This window comes from Fundulus heteroclitus, unplaced genomic scaffold, assembly GCF_011125445.2.
Source record: "Fundulus heteroclitus isolate FHET01 unplaced genomic scaffold, MU-UCD_Fhet_4.1 scaffold_207, whole genome shotgun sequence".
Classification (NCBI taxonomy): Eukaryota; Metazoa; Chordata; class Actinopteri; order Cyprinodontiformes; family Fundulidae; genus Fundulus; species Fundulus heteroclitus.
The window spans coordinates 224309-240420 of NW_023396619.1; the positions used below are offsets into that span (position 1 = coordinate 224309).

The 16112-nt window shown below is 40.0% G+C and overlaps 1 long non-coding RNA gene across 2 annotated transcripts; it reads right to left on the bottom strand.

Moving 5' to 3' along the window:
- Positions 1-471: 471 nt before the first annotated feature.
- LOC118559037 lies at positions 472-9470 on the bottom strand. Of its 2 annotated transcripts, none has more exons than XR_004928606.1 (4): positions 9352-9470; positions 7673-7744; positions 7363-7446; positions 472-584 (listed from the first exon to the last, which is right to left on the bottom strand). It is a non-coding gene; the product is annotated as an uncharacterized LOC118559037 (long non-coding RNA). The 2 variants fall into 2 exon arrangements; XR_004928607.1 differs by lacking the exon at positions 9352-9470 and adding an exon at positions 8494-8512.
- Positions 9471-16112: the final 6642 nt, after the last annotated feature.

The window sequence follows — 16112 nt, forward strand, 5'->3', positions numbered from 1 at the left end:
TCAACTGAGATTTCAAAATAAGAGTCCTTGACACCAACGCCTCCTTTTGCTGCAAAGTTGAGTTTCAAAGCTATTAAAATGAGCACCACCATGCGTCTTGTATTTAATTTTAGAACTCAGAGTTTTGCATTTAAAAAGGGATTTTCAACAATCCATACCAATAACTCATCATACTTTGTAAAAATGTTTCACATTCATATAAAAAAAAATGAAGACAATTTTCAAAAGTTTGCAATGGTTTGTTTACTTTGAAATTGACCAACAAAACATTTCAAAGTGATATGAACACAGGAATGATGATACAGCATCTGGTAAGAAAAACACCAAAACTGTATAAACCCTAACTTTTACTGCTCAGCTTGTCAATAGCTATATATTCAGATTAAACCAAATATAGGGGACTGCAAGATGCCACACTCCCATGTATCCGACAAAGAGGTTGTATGTAGGGTGAACAGGCAGTCACAGGATCACCCGTCCTCGCTATGCAAGAATTAAATCATTGGAGAGGTAGAAAAGCCAAGCGGTGGGATGTTGTCCATGCAAGAAATTCAAATTTGTCCCAGTCTCACCGGCCGTGTTCCCTGTGGAAGACATTTGAGAGAAAACTGCACATAAAAGTTGTAAAATTACTGCATTTTGTCGACTTCCTAATAGTAAAGAATTACAATAGTCCAGCCTTTAAGTAACAAATGTATGGACTAGTTTTTCAGCATCACCCCTGGACAGAATGTTTCTAATTCTGGCGATATTCCTGAGGTGAAAAAAGCAAACTCTGGAAACCTGTTTAATATAGGATTTAAATGACATGTCTTGGTCGAAAATAACACCAATTTTTCTACTTTACAACTAGAGGCCAAGTTAATGCCATCCAGATTGAGTGATTAAGAAGTTTATTTTTTTGTGGAAGAATCAGCCTAGTCGCTTGAGAGGGAAAGGTAGGGTCCTGTTTGTCTGACGCGCTGCCGTCGCTTGAGAAGAGAAGCGCACTGAATCCAGGATTATATAGTGAATAATTTATTATTCAGCGGCCTTCAACGTTGTTTACACTCAATTGGAAATAGGTCTATATGGTACATGATCTGTAGTTCATCTTAGCACGGCTAAACGGTCAACAAAAAATTACGGCTACCCCGCTCCCCTCTCTCCTGTCAAACCTGGTACAGGTAAGCACGCCTATTTTGAAGCAACCAGCCCCCTTCACCAAATGTGTCACATGACATGCATCACCATAGCAACCATTCACCATGTGACAAATAAACATAATACATTTATGGCTCCTACAACTTCTGTTCCTGTGGTACTCCTCAAGTGACCCTAGAGTTTGAAAAATATTTATTATTAACATGAACAAACTGGAATCTGTCCGACAGATAAGATTTAAACCAGCCTAATGCTTTTCCCTTAATCCCTACAGTATGCTCAAGTCTTTGTAGGAGAATATTGTGATCAACTGTATCAAATGCAGCACTGAGATCTAACAGGACAAGTACAGACACAAGTCCATTATCTGAGGCCATGAGAATATCATTAGTGACCTTCACCAGAGCTGTTTCAGTGCTATGATGAGCTCTGAAGCCTGACTGAAACTCCTCAAGTAGGTCATTACTTTGTAAATGTTTACATAGTTGATTAGCAACTACTTTCTCAAGAATTTTAGACAAAAAGAGAAGATTAGATATAGGTCTGTAATTTACTAACTCATCTTGATCAAGAGGTTTCTTAAGTAAAGGTTTAATACCAGCTACTTTAAAAGCCTGTGGTACATATCCATTCACCAAGGATAGATTAATCATGTCCAAAATAGGGCCACTGATCAAAGGGAATACCTCCTTAAACAACTTGGTTGGGATTGGGTCTAACATACAGTACAGACCAACATTTTGGACACACCTTATCATTCAAAGAGTTTTCTTTATTTTCATGACTATGGAAATTGTAGATTCACACTGAAGGCATCGAAACTATGAATTAACACATGTGGAATTATATACTTGAAGTGTGAAACAACTGAAAATATGTCATATTCTAGGTTCTTAAAGTTGCCACCCTTTTGCTTTGATTACTGCTTCGCACACTCTTGGCATTCTCTTGATGAGCTTCAAGAGGTAGTCACCTGAAATAGTTTTCACTTCACAGGTGTCCCCTGTCAGGTTTTATAAGTGGGATTTCTTGCCTTATAAATGGGGTTCGGACCATCAGTTGTGTTGTGCAGAAGTCAGGTGGACACACAGCTGATAGTCCTACTGAATAGACTGTTAGAATTTGTATTATGGCAAGAAAAAAGCAGCCAAGTAAAGAAAAAGGAGTGACCATCATTACTTTAAGAAATGAAGGTCAGTCAGTCCGAAAAATTGGGAAAACTTTGAAAGTGTCCCCAAATGCAGTTGCAAAAACCATCAAGCGCTACAAAGAAACTGGCTCACATGAGGAGCGCCCCAGGAAAGGAAGACCAAGAGTCACCTCTGCTGTGGAGGATAAGTTCATCCGAGTCACCAGCCTCAGAAATCGCAGGTTAACAGCAGCTCAGATTAGAGGGGCCCGTTCTTCGTACGTTGCTTAAAACATCCGAGATCAAATGACACATCCAACATGATTTCATCCGGCTAATCATGATCTGGCTAATTGGGTTCTTCGAACACACCTGTTGTTTATGATTAGTATGGCTGGATTGAGTTATCTGAGATAAACCTTTTAAAGTAAAACTAAACTTCATAAAAATATGGCCTGAACAAATCTTCTTACTGAATAAGATAAAAATAAAAAGCAAACCATCATACAAATAACTTAAATATTTTAGATTTATGGCTCCACCAACACTTTCCTCTTTAAAAGCCACTGTTAAATGATGTGTTTGTCTGTTTATAACAGCCACCAAGAAAAATCTCTCTACAATTACACTGTCGCGCTGCGCTAAAGGATCCTGTCTATTGCGCAATACGCGATTAATTCCAAAAGCTCAAAATTATTCTTGCACCTTCTGCAACAGGTTGCTGTCGTAAAAAATGGACATGGCTACGGCAGACTTCCCATCTCCTCTGCTTATAAAGCTGCAATCTAATCCTGTTTACATGAAATCAGGGTTTATACAGGAATGAGTAACCCTAATTTAATGCTTTTTAATGCTCTTTTAATGCTCGTATAAATAAATTTAATGCCATCAACAAGTACCCATATTATTTATTTATTTATTTATTTATTTATTTATTTATATATATATATATATATATATATATATATATATATATATATATATATATATATATATATATATATATATATATATATATATATATATAATAAATGAGAGAAAACTTGTTGATGGCTGTGTTCAGACAACAGAACACCTCTGCATGCAGTGTTGCATTGGATCCAAATGTTGATCACAGATCATCTGATTTCCCGGACATTAGTGGCGGTAGAGCTTGCTCCAGCTGCTGCTGTGCTGTTTGCGATAGCTAATGTGGACGTGACTGCGTTGGTTACAGAAAAGTAACTTGACATTGTTAGCTGCTGTCTGCTCCTTGCAGCTGATCTGTGGCTGTCCGCAGTGGTGTAGTGGTCCCTGGAGAAGTGGGCATGGAGAAGTGGGCATACTCTCATTGTTTGCCCTTTTAGACACAGCTCAGAAAAATGCTGTTTAAGAAACAATGACATGTAACACTGCTTTATTTAGTTTACCCAAAAATCCATCACTAGGGTTTACTCATTTTTGCCTAAATAATTTAGCCTAAAACATTTAGATTAAAATATTTCCTTGAGCTACTACGTGAGGCGTGAAAATACTGTTGTCTCTTTTTTTTTTAAGATTTTACCCAGCTTCTGGCAGGTAATGTACAATTTTCTTTGGTTTATATTCAAGGAATTTCTACACTACATCCAGAATCAACATTTCATACTTTACTGTAGGTTTTTTAATATAGACCTAGATGATAAGGCATATGGAAAGTCCTAAATTGAATGAGAAAGAGAATCTATAGAAAGAGCTAAAGTTAATAACGAGGAGAACATCAAAACTCAAATCACTTTGTCTTTGCAAATCATGAATTGTCAAATATACCAGCTGAAACACCCAAAGAACTGTTGATCCTGTTGATTTAGACACCCTGACAATGAATGCTTAGCCCCTCGATTTTAAAATGGACGGTGATTTTAAACTTGACAGCCAAAAAGGGCCTCAGTTAAGTCATTTTTATCATGTAAGGAACAAAGCAAAGGTGAAACCTATTCTTTCAAGGCATAAATATGGAAACACTACTCCAAGCCTTCATTTCATCATGGCTGGATTAGTGTAATTCTCTTTATCTCTGAATTGGTCAGTCCTCACTCAGATGTCTACAGCTGGTTCAAATGTTGCTGCACACATTTTAATGGAAAAACATAAAATAAAGCACATTACCCGATCCTGGCCTCCCTTCAATGGTTACCTGTTTATCTTAGAGTTCAGTTTAAAGAACATCTGTTTGTTTTTAAGGTTTTAAACAGCTTATTATTGTTGTTGTTGTTTTAAACTGTTGAGTCTTTACTCAAGTAATTTTATTAGATGTTATTTTGTTTTACCTCGTGTTAAAGTGCTCTTTAAATAATGATGATGATTATGATCACAAGAAACTTTTGTATCATCACCCAGAAGCTGGAAAGAAAAGAGACAAAAAGATTTTTCATACCTCATTTAGTAACTCAAGGAATTATTCCAAACTAAATATTTTAGGCTAAAATATGAAACTGTTTATTGGTTGTTGTTTTTTTTGTTTTTTTCTTAAATCCCACCGTTATGTTTATTAATTTCTGCCAAAAGCTGCAGCATTTTCATTTAATCCATTTGAATGCAGTATTTGCAAGCCCTACTCTGATTGGATGGAAAGAAACCTGTCTGTGATTGGCTGGTGAGGTGGACAGTTTTTTTGAAGTCAGAGCGCACAGAATCTAGCGAGCCGCGCACAGCTGATGGTGAGCGTGGAAGTATCATGTCACGGGCAGACACGGAACCGAACGCGAGCGAGGATAGTGGATTGAGAAAAGTTTATCAGTTTTGAGCGCGCGCGCGCATGATGTTTAAACGCTGAATACCTGTCTCACTGCGCGCTCAAACAAAAGACACAAATATCGCTCCCGAAAAATGCTGACTGAGAAATAAGTGGGTATGCGCCGCATACACCCTGAAATACACTGTCCGACTTCAAATGAGATCGTGAAGCATTGACACCCATTGTGCATCTTCATTTTTGTTTTTTTTACACACACAGCAAACTCCTTCATCATCCTTACCATCATCGACAGGCTGCGGCCATGTTTTCCATCCACTTTTAGCTTTTTCCCCATTCCCCAGCTCTTTCTCCCCCTCGAGCATCTTTGCCGAACATTGTAAACATACGGCTTTACGATCAACCGGAAGCAGTTCCGCGCACAACGCGGAATCAGTTATATCTGAAAATATATCGGACGAAACTGTTTTTATGACCGTATTTGTTTTAGAAAAAAAAGCTATTTTTAATGCCACAGATAATCACATTTAATGACTTTTAATGCCAATTAAGGCCTTAATTTTAAAACATTTCATTTAATGACTTTTAATGACTTTCAATGCCCCGCGGAAACCCTGGAAATAAGCCTGCTCTCGAGCAGGTTTAAGCTTGCGCACATGTTGCTATGACAGCAAGTCCGAGATGAGTTTCGAAGAACCAAACAATCCAAGATCATGCCAAATCATCAACAATCAAATCCAGCCAACTGAGTTAGCGACTGACGAAGAACGGACCCCTGGTCAATGCCACACAGAGTTCTAGCAGCACATATCTCTAGAACAACTGGTAAGAGACTGTGTGAATCAGGCCTTCATGGTAAAATAGCTGCTAGGAAACCACTGATAAGGACAGGCCACAAGTAAAAGAGACTTGCTTTGGCTAAATAACACAAGGAATGGACATTAGACCAGTCTGATGAGTCCAAATATGAGATCTTTGGTTCCAACCATCGTGTCTTTGTGCGACGCAGAAAAGGTGAACGGATGGACTCTACATGCCTGGTTCCCACTGTGAAGCATGGAGGAGGAGGTGTGATGGTGTGGGGGTGCTTTGCTGGTGACGCTGTTGGGGATTTATTCAAAATTGAAGGCATACTGAACCAGCATGGCTACCACAGCATCTTGCAGCGGCATGCTATTCCATTCGGTTTGCGTTTAGTTAGACCATCATTTATTTTTCAACAACATGACCCCAAACACACCTCCAGGCTGTGTAAGGGCTATTTGACCAAGAAGGAGAGTGATGGCGTGCTGCGCCAGATGACCTGGTCTCCACAATCACCAGACCTGAACCCAATGGAGATGGTTTGGGTTGAGCTGGAACGCAGAGTGAAGGCAAAAGGGCCAACAATTGCTAAGCATCTCTGGGAACTCATTCAAGACTGTAGGAAGACCATTTCAGGTGACTACCTCTTGAAGCTCATCAAGAGAATGCCAAGAGTGTGCGAAGCAGTAATCAAAGCAAAGGGTGGCTACTTTAAGAACCTAGAATATAAGACATATTTTGTGTTTTTTCACATTTTTTGTTAAGTATATATTTCTACATGTGTTAATTTGTAGTTTTGATGCCTTTAATGTGAATCTTCAATTTCCATAGTCATGAAAATAAAGAGAACTCTTTGAATGAGAAGGTGTGTCCAAACTTTTGGTCTGCACTTTACAGGTAGAAGGTTTAGATGAAGCTAAAATTCTAAACAGTTCAGACACTGAGCAGGTTCTAAAGATTCCTCCAACGCTGCTTCACTTACTGAGGACAAGGTAATCATGTTTGGGAGGATGCCAATGATTTTATTTTTAATGGAATTAATTTTATTTATGAAGAATCCCATTAAGTGATTACTGCTAAGAGCTAAGGGAATGGATGGATTGACAGAGCTATGACTCTGTAAGTTTGGCAACTTTAATGAAGACAAATCTAGGATTATTTTTTAATCCCCTCAATTAATGATTAAATATATGCTGCTCTAACTCAGTGAAGGGTCTGTTTATACAACAGTAGACTGTTTTTCTAGATCAGGTAGGATTCCTCGTGGTGTGTGGCGCTCCATTTTCTCTTCAATTTCCTAACATTTTTTCCCCAAAAAGAACGCAGCTCTAAATTAAACCAGGGAGCCAGCTTCCTGTGAATAATCGCCTTCTTTTTTAAGGGAGATACACTGTCTAATGCAAAACGCAACGTATATAACTATTAGTAAGACATTTACAGTTAAATAAATAAATCATTCTCATTTGTCATCCGGGATGGAAGTAACATTCCCTCTTAGTACATTTTGTTTCTCTTTTCAAACCTAGAGGTACGATCCAGAACTACTTTGGTTCAGACTGTAGCTTGTACTTACTTCCTGGTTCCTGAGCCAATCATTTGAGAATTCCCAAAATAGTGCGCAGCATTTGGTATTTTATTTTGGCAAAAGAGCAGCAGCCTGCAAACATGGAAACCAGCAAAAGAAACAGACCAGATTTAGAACAGAATAAAACATCTTATACCTGTATTGTGGAAGTAAAAATTCAGTGCAGTTTTACAGCACCAATCAACTGTTGAGTTAATGGCTAGTCTCTGTGAAAGGCATAGTGTATGTGTTGTTTGGGTTTTAACCATTAAGTTACTTAAAGCTCCTTTAAGTCTTTCATACAGTAGTTATGACATACCATCCGCCTCCATCAGCCAGTCATTCCAGAAGATCATCATCATCTGGGTTTCCACCCTCCTCTTGTTACTCCCTGGCAGAGAAAGTTGCACACAAATAAGATTTTGCATGACTTAAAAAGAGACAAAACTGACTGGTTTTACTTACAAGGCAGTATCTTAGCCTGAAATGTTTAATATAAGCAATTCTGGAATGATTACATAGTTGAACTAATTAGGTTCACTATTTGGCAAGAAACATTTTTTCTTGCCCACTCTTAATTCATAAACACTTGTGAATGAGTTATAAGTTGTTTACTACTTAATCAAAGCATGGTGTTGATATCATCACGATCATGAAGCAGGCCTGCTTTATGAAAGATGTGCAAAGCCTGATTGAGATCTATCCAAAATATTATGGGCTCTTTGGAAGTCAGTAGGGAAGGTTGATTCAAATTTCAAGAATCAATTTGATTCCAATTCTCAGGATTTAGAATAGATTATTTTCAATTTGATCTCAAATTAAATCTCTGGTATTAAAAACATTTTTTAACTGTTAACTGAATTTAATGACTGTGTAGTTATGCATTATAATGATACTAGTATCATTGTATTAACAATTAACTGCAAATTGATAAAGTAAAAGGAGTTAATGGCAGCCTTAAGGACCAAAGCCTCTCCCTGAATGTTGAGACATTTGTTTTCACAAACATGCTGTGGAGCAGAAAACCCAAACAGATCCAGGGTTGAAAATATAGACACCTGAGAATATCTACAGCTGCTATTTCTGTTTAATTCACTAATAATTTACTAAACCAAAATGAAAATAAATGTGAACACTAACCTAGCGTAATGTTAAAATTATGACATTAAAAATTCACCCCCCGGGCTGGAGTGTGAAGGCTCCAGTGAAGTATGGTGCGTCAATGCCTCCGACCACTAGGTGGAGATTGGCGCTTTGTTTTGTTTTTGCCCTGCTGAGAAGTAGTAATAGCCTAAGGCGGTTGTTTAGCTAAAGTCGGTTCTCTGTGTGCTCTACTGATAAAAAAACACAAAGTTACAGCTCCCACATAATTGGGCGTGCTGTGCGCAGACTGTGAGCTCTCTGGGGACAATAGAATTCTGTAGGAAATTATGGGAATACTTTCTGATCCTTTTCAAACTAATAAAGCACATTCAACGGCGACCTGGAAGTTATTCTGTTTGCGCATGCGCAAAGAAGCTGATGGTACATATCGGGTAGAGAGCGCGAGCGTGTCGCAGTGATTGGCATGTGAGATAAGACAACCACTCCAGCCACAGTACCTCGAAGCCGATAAAGATTGTGCTATGCCATTGAATTTTACAAATAGTGACTAAGCCCGGAAAAGCAGCACAAGTCTTAATATGCCACCCGATACATCCTGCTCTAGCCAGTTAGCAACACCCCTTCAAAAAAATGTCTGTACAACGCCATACTACTGCAAACCACACTCCTATCGTACTTTCAGTAAGCAAAAAAATAAAAATAAAAAATAAAAAAGTTATAATTTTAGCCACAACTTTTTAAATACATTTATGTATCCTTGTTTTTTGTAACTGCCTAAGCTAACTGGTAATTCGGCTTTTTTATACGACGTGAATTAAAACACAAATATTTACATCACCTTTAATCATCAAATAAAATAACAATTGTCTGGAAAGTTTTTCGTGTTTTTCATACCCAACTTCCTCTGCTCCGAAGATGAAGTCTGTTGAACAGCTGGTCTCCTCGGAATAGCGAGCACGGCTTTTTCACCATGTGCCGTTGTGTGGGTCTTCTTCCTCTTCTTCTTCTTCTTATTTTTCTCTTTTTTTAATGGCGGTTGGCAAACAACTTATAGGTGCATTACCGCCACCTTCCAGAATGGAGTATGGATCAGACAATCTATTAGATTCTCTCTAAACACCCGTTCTTTTTAGAAAACTAAAAATACTCCCAAAAGCTACATCCCCAGATGACCTCTCAAACAATTCCATTGTTTCTAATTTATTTTTATTCCTGCCTAATTCTCTACACAACATCTCTCTTTCTTGAGTATATTTATTACATTCTAAATAATTCTAAAATATGTTATGGGTCCTCTTCTTCGTTGTCTTGATGTTTTCATGGCGGTTGCAAATGAACAGCTTGGTACATTACCGCCACCAACCGGAAATTAGTGTGAATTAGGATGCGCAAGTTCATTCCAAAAACAACTACATTTATAGCAAACACAGATCTCAACAAATACCTCGAGCCAATGTCAGATGTGATTGTATTTAATATTTTAAATAAAACTTGTTTCTGTGGTGCTCATTTCCTGCAGAGCTACTCACCTATTACCTCTTCTATGGGTTTATCATATAATAAGCTGTTATGTAGGAGTTTTCTGAATGTATTTATTGGAAATACTGGAGGTTTCTTTAGGTTGTGTTTTCTTCCTGAAAGTAAGGGTAGCGTTTTACTAAGTATGGTGGAGTCTAAGCATGGGTTGTTCAAACTCTCTATTTTTTTTCAGCGATAAAATATCCATCCATCTATCCATTTTCTGACCCGCTTAATCTCTCATGGGGTCGTGGGGGTTGCTGGTGCCTATCTCCAGTGTTCACTGGGCGAGTGGCGGGGTAAACCCTGGACAGGTCGCCAGTCTGTCGTAGGGCCGCACATAGACAGACAGGACAAACAACCACTCATGCACACACTCACAGAACAATTTAGAGAGACCAATTAACCTAACAGTCATGTTTTTTGGACTGTGGGAGGAAGCCGGAGTACCCGGAGAGAACCCACGCATGCACAGGGAGAACATGCAAACTCCATGCATAAAGACCCAGGGTTGGGTGATAAAATATATGCAATTTAAAATTAAATACATTAAAGCATGGTTTGGGAGCATCAGTGCCTCAAGAGGTTGGACTTCATCCTGTAACCAGTGGGTTGCTGGTTTTATATCTCTCTTCGTGCCCTCTAAGTGCCCCACCTAAAGACAATTACAAGGTCGGCTTTCTATCACCTGAGGAACATTTCCAGGATTAAAGGACTAATGTCTCAGAAGGATCTGGAAAAACTAATTCATGAGTTTATGTTTAGTAGAATTGATTACTGCAACGGTGTTTTCACAGGTCTGCCTAAAAAGTGGATCAGACAGCTGCAGCTGATCCAGAATTCTGCTGCCCGTGTCCTCACTAAGACTAAGAAAGACTTCAAAATCCTTCTGTTAGTCTATAAATCCCTGAATGGCTTAGCACCTAAATAAATCACAGACTTGTTATCAGTGTATCAACCCTCCAGACCACTAAGGTCTTCTGGCTCCAGCCTGCTCTGCAGAACCAGAACTAAACACGGAGAAGCAGCATTTAGTTCCTATGCTCTACTTATCTTGGGGTATCTTGGGGTCTTGTTCACGAATGAGGGGAGGATGGAGCGGGAAATCGACAGGCGGATTGGTGCAGCGTCTGCTGTGAAGCGGGCGCTGTACCGATCCGTTGTGGTGAAGAGAGAGCTGAGCCAAAAGGCGAAGCTCTCGATTTACCGGTCGATCTACGTTCCTACCCTCATCTATGGTCACGAGCTTTGGGTCGTGACCGAAAGAACGAGATCCCGGATACAAGCGGCTGAAATGAGTTTTCTCCGTAGTGTGTCTGGGCTCTCCCTTAGAGATAGGGTGAGGAGCTCAGTCATCCGGGGAGGACTCAGAGTAGAGCCGCTGCTCCTCCACGTCGAGAGGAGCCAGTTGAGGTGGCTCGGGCATCTGGTCAGGATGCCTCCTGGACGCCTCCCTGGTGAGGTGTTCCGGGCACGTCCCACCGGGAGGAGGCCCAGGGGAAGACCCAGGACACGCTGGAGGGACTATGTCTCCCGGCTGGCCTGGGAACGCCTTGGGATTCCCCCAGAGGAGCTGGCCCAAGTGGCTGGGGAGAGGGACGTCTGGGCCTCCCTACTGAAGCTGCTACCCCCGCGACCCGACCCCGGATAAGCGGAAGAAGACGGACGGACGGACGGCTCTACTTATCTGGAACAAACTTCCAGAAAACTGTAAAAGTGCTGAAAGCCTGAGTTCTTTTAAATCAAGATTAAAAACACATTTGTTTAAAATTGCCTTTGGCTGTTCTATTAAACTGTTCTACTGTTTTTAATATTCTTCTTTGTTTCTACATCCCTACTTGCTTTTATTTTATTTTCTATTTACATTTTATTCCTACTTGCTTTTATTTTGCTATATTTTAATCATGTAAAGCACTTTGCATTGTCTTTGTACTGAATTGTGCTATATAAATAAATTTGCCTTGCCTTGCCTAAGTGGATACGTGTGCAACCTACTGCTCCCTTTAAAGGGGGTGGGTTAAAATCCAGAGAATTTTTTCACCCAGAGGGACAATATTTCTTATAATGATGTTTTCTGTCCACTGTATATTTAAGCATCATCACAGGTTTGAATTGTAAATATGAAAAGATGAGAAATTTAGAAATTACAAATTTGGTTGCGCTCATTTTAATAGCACTGAAGCTCAACTTTGAAGCAAAAGGAGGCGTTTGTGTCAAAGACTCTTATTTTGAAATTTCAATTGAACCGGAAGTGGTGTGTACGTAGGTTTATCGTGACCGCACCGATCAGTAAGTGAAGAACCAAGGTGTTTGCCGGAGCTTATTGGGAACAATCAGGGAGTTATTACTGTTGTGACATTAAAGATTAAAAATAAAGAGGAATAAAATAAAGGTAACCGCACTGGCAAACGGCAGCAGGAACCCACCCAACAGTGTAAAAGCAGTGCATGACGACGTCAGGTGACAACACGGCCCGATAACGGGGAGGACAGGTTGTAACGACAGGTTGTAACAGCAGTGAAGACGACAGGTATAACAGCACAGGGAGATGACGGGAAAACGACAGCAAACCGAGATCACGTGATTAAAGGTTCAACAACAAGGTCAAACAACATAAAGTGAAGAAATGCCATGCACTTGATCCCTCATGTAGACACAATACATATGCTCACAGCACATAGACACGACATAAGCAGCTTCCATTACATAAACACAATACATATACACCTTACATAGACACATACATGGACACATGAACACGTCAGAAGACGCATAAACATATTTCTGGCACAAATGGAACCCCATATAACAGAGCGATAAAATGTTGTAAATACCTGCAAAACTCCTCAACGGTGTCCTCTAAAGCCGCAGGTGTGTTTTGGATCAAGCAGGAACCACATGTCAGCTTAACCAATGAACAGCGTCAGTGAGCAGCATGTAGGCTGCTACCATACACACATATATAAGCATAGACATATAAAGAGTAGACCCCGCATCGACCGCTATCGCCTATAGGCGCTGACGAGATTTAGGGGCGCCATCTTGGGGCGGTCGACAACTCCGCTCAGTCTAATGTGTTAACCAGGTGCAGGATCAATTTTAATCAACTATAACTCGTTTAATGTTGAACTAATTTTCACATTTGTTTTGCTTAAAACTTTAAAACTATAGCTATTATATCAAATGGTCCAGTGCGTTTAAATAATCTTAGTGAGGTTAAAAGTAATAGAATATTCTGACATGATGTATGTATGTTTCAAAACACAGCCACTCACACATTTTTATAATTTTTTTATTACTATATAAACAAACACATTTGTACATGTACACATATATATGTACATATATATACGTTCCAAAAAGAACCCGTGATAGGCGAAATCCGTGACGTAGTAACCTTTATTTATTTATTTTACAATTATTATACAATGAAATATAGTACATTGAAACCAAAGAACAAAATCTTTTTACAGGCCCAAGCATTTGTTTAACAAATAAAAGTACTGTATAAACGTTTTTTATTTATTATTGACAAATAACTACTGTGCTGTAAAATAATAATTTTAATCATCAATACGAACTGCGGAGATCAGTACCGCCCCGCCGCGACCCAAGTCATTGTATTAGAACGGGAGAAAAAGAAAAATTATTATGAAAAAAATACGAAGTACAGTAGGAAAAATAGTGACTCGCGTGTATTTCACTGCTCTTCTGACTGAGCCGCTGCATCCTGATTGCGCTCTGTAGCGTTTTTTTTTCTTCTAAAGCCCGCGGTGCAGGTGTGTTTTTTTTTTCGGGAGAAGAATATAGTTATCGGTAGTTGTTGTCGCTCTTCTTACTTCTGGGCAAAAAGATTCTTATAAACTGACATGCCAACACCGATTATTATTGAAAACTGTAATGAACTGCAGCGGCTCATCAATGCAAGTCCGTGAAGCAGCGAGACCGTGAAAGGTGAACCGCGATATAGCGAGGGCTCTCTGTGTATATATATATATATATATATATATATATATATATATATATATATATATATATATATATATATATATATATATATATATACATATACATATATATATATATATATATATATATATATATATATATATATATATATATATATATATATATATATAGTTTCCTCTGAGTCCCGGTGTAGAGCTTCTAACTGGTGCTGATTGGAAGTGGAGGCCTGGTGACGCCCCTGCTCCAGGACCTGTAGGCCTCCAGGACTCTGAGGCGTGCAGGAAGATTGTGGCTGATCCCTTCACCCCAGTCACAGACTATTTCAGTCACTTCCCTCTGGCAGGAGGCTGCGCTCCATCAGGACCAGAACCAGAACAGGCTGCAGTCCATCAGGACCAGAACAGGCTGCGCTCCATCAGAACCAGAACCAGAACAGGCTGCGCTCCATCAGAACCAGAACCAGAACAGGCTGCGCTCCATCAGGACCAGAACCAGAACAGGCTGCGCTCCATCAGAACCAGAACCTCACGCCACAACAACAGTTTCTTCCATCTGCTACCAGCCTGATGAACAAGGCCAAGAGCCGCCTGTGACTCTGGACACTGTCTCTCTCCCCCGTTCAGGACTTACAAGCTTCTGTGTTACATTAACACACAGTTTACTGAGTGGATATAGCTTCTGTATATATATAGATTTTATTTTATTGTATTTTTATGTTTTGTCTGCACCATCATCACCAAGTCAAATTGCTTGTAGGTGCAAACCTACTTGGCGATTAAACTTGATTCTGATTCTGCAGCCCAGCAGCTCCTCTTCCTCTCCCAGCTCAGCTTCTTTTATGGTGGACAGGTTAGTGGTTCTGGAGGCTACAGCAGCTATCCAGGAGTTTACTACAGCAGCGCTACTAGAGCTGTTGACAGCGGTTCTACTTATTGGCTCCAGCAGGGAGCTCCAGACAACAGCAGCCCTCAGCAGTCTGCAGAGGAGAGCTGGAGCTCTTCATCTGATACCAGCGGTGAGGACCAGCCGCTCTTCACTCCTGTAGATGAAGAGCATCAAGCGTACGCTTTCAAGTCCAAGTCTGGCTACAACCGTAAGCAGCTGAGCTTCTTTTAGTTCTTCTACAACAGAACCAATAGTGTTCCCCATCCTGGGAAGAAGCTCAGCATCCAGACAGAAAGGGAAGCGAGGCTCTCTTCACTGTATTACTCTGCTGGCTGCTCTGACAGAATCTTGATGGAGAAAAAGGGGGTGATGTGGAGCGGTGGAAGAGAGAGAGAGAGACAGCTGCTGAAGTCATGGCAGCCATGCCACAAAAAGGCTGTGCAGCAGCACCCAATACGATGAAAACCAGGAGTTAACTGATTAAAGAGCAAAGCGGAATGCCACAGGTCATGAGTGCAGCTTGTCCTGCAGGGCTGAGGGAACGGTGCGGGGTTATACCGTGTACCGTTGCATCCCTGCTGTTTGTTGCAGTGGGCCTACCACAGCCCACAGTGCAGCAGCAGACTGGCCTCCTTCAACTTTGGGCTTGGCTCGCCATCAAACTCTGCTCCTCCATCCGTTCATGTGCTGGAGGAACCCAACAAAAGCTGTCAGAAAGGATCAGAAGGTTATGGCTGGATTCATATACGTCCCATTTGACTGCAACTCTATATCAATAGAATTATTTTTGTTAACAATTCAAAGATGACTAAATGTTTCTAAACACAGTTTTTTCTGTACTGCACCTTTAAGGATGTAAATATGTTGGTGAAGATTCTCAGTCATCCAGGTCCTGATCCTGGAACCCTGATTGGATTTATAGCACTCAGAAATACAGGGTTTCTTGAATGCATCGTAGTTGCTGTCTGATGATTCAGGGTTTTTAACCTTTTTGACCTCAGGGCCCAACTTTTCCTGTCCAAATGGGCCCATTTATAATATCAACAGTCTCATGGGTTACCGAAATGGTGGCACTTCCAATTGATTTATATTAAATATCTTGCACAATGATAATAAGTGTTCTGATATCCGTATCCAATCCAAGAACAAATAACACGGTGATCAAAAAAAGAAACCAAAATACTTTGATGCTCACAAGAACATTTATTTTTCAGGTTTGTATAAACCTGCACATACAGATTGCATCCTGGCCTGGGATTAAGTGAAAGAAGTCAAATTGTGAT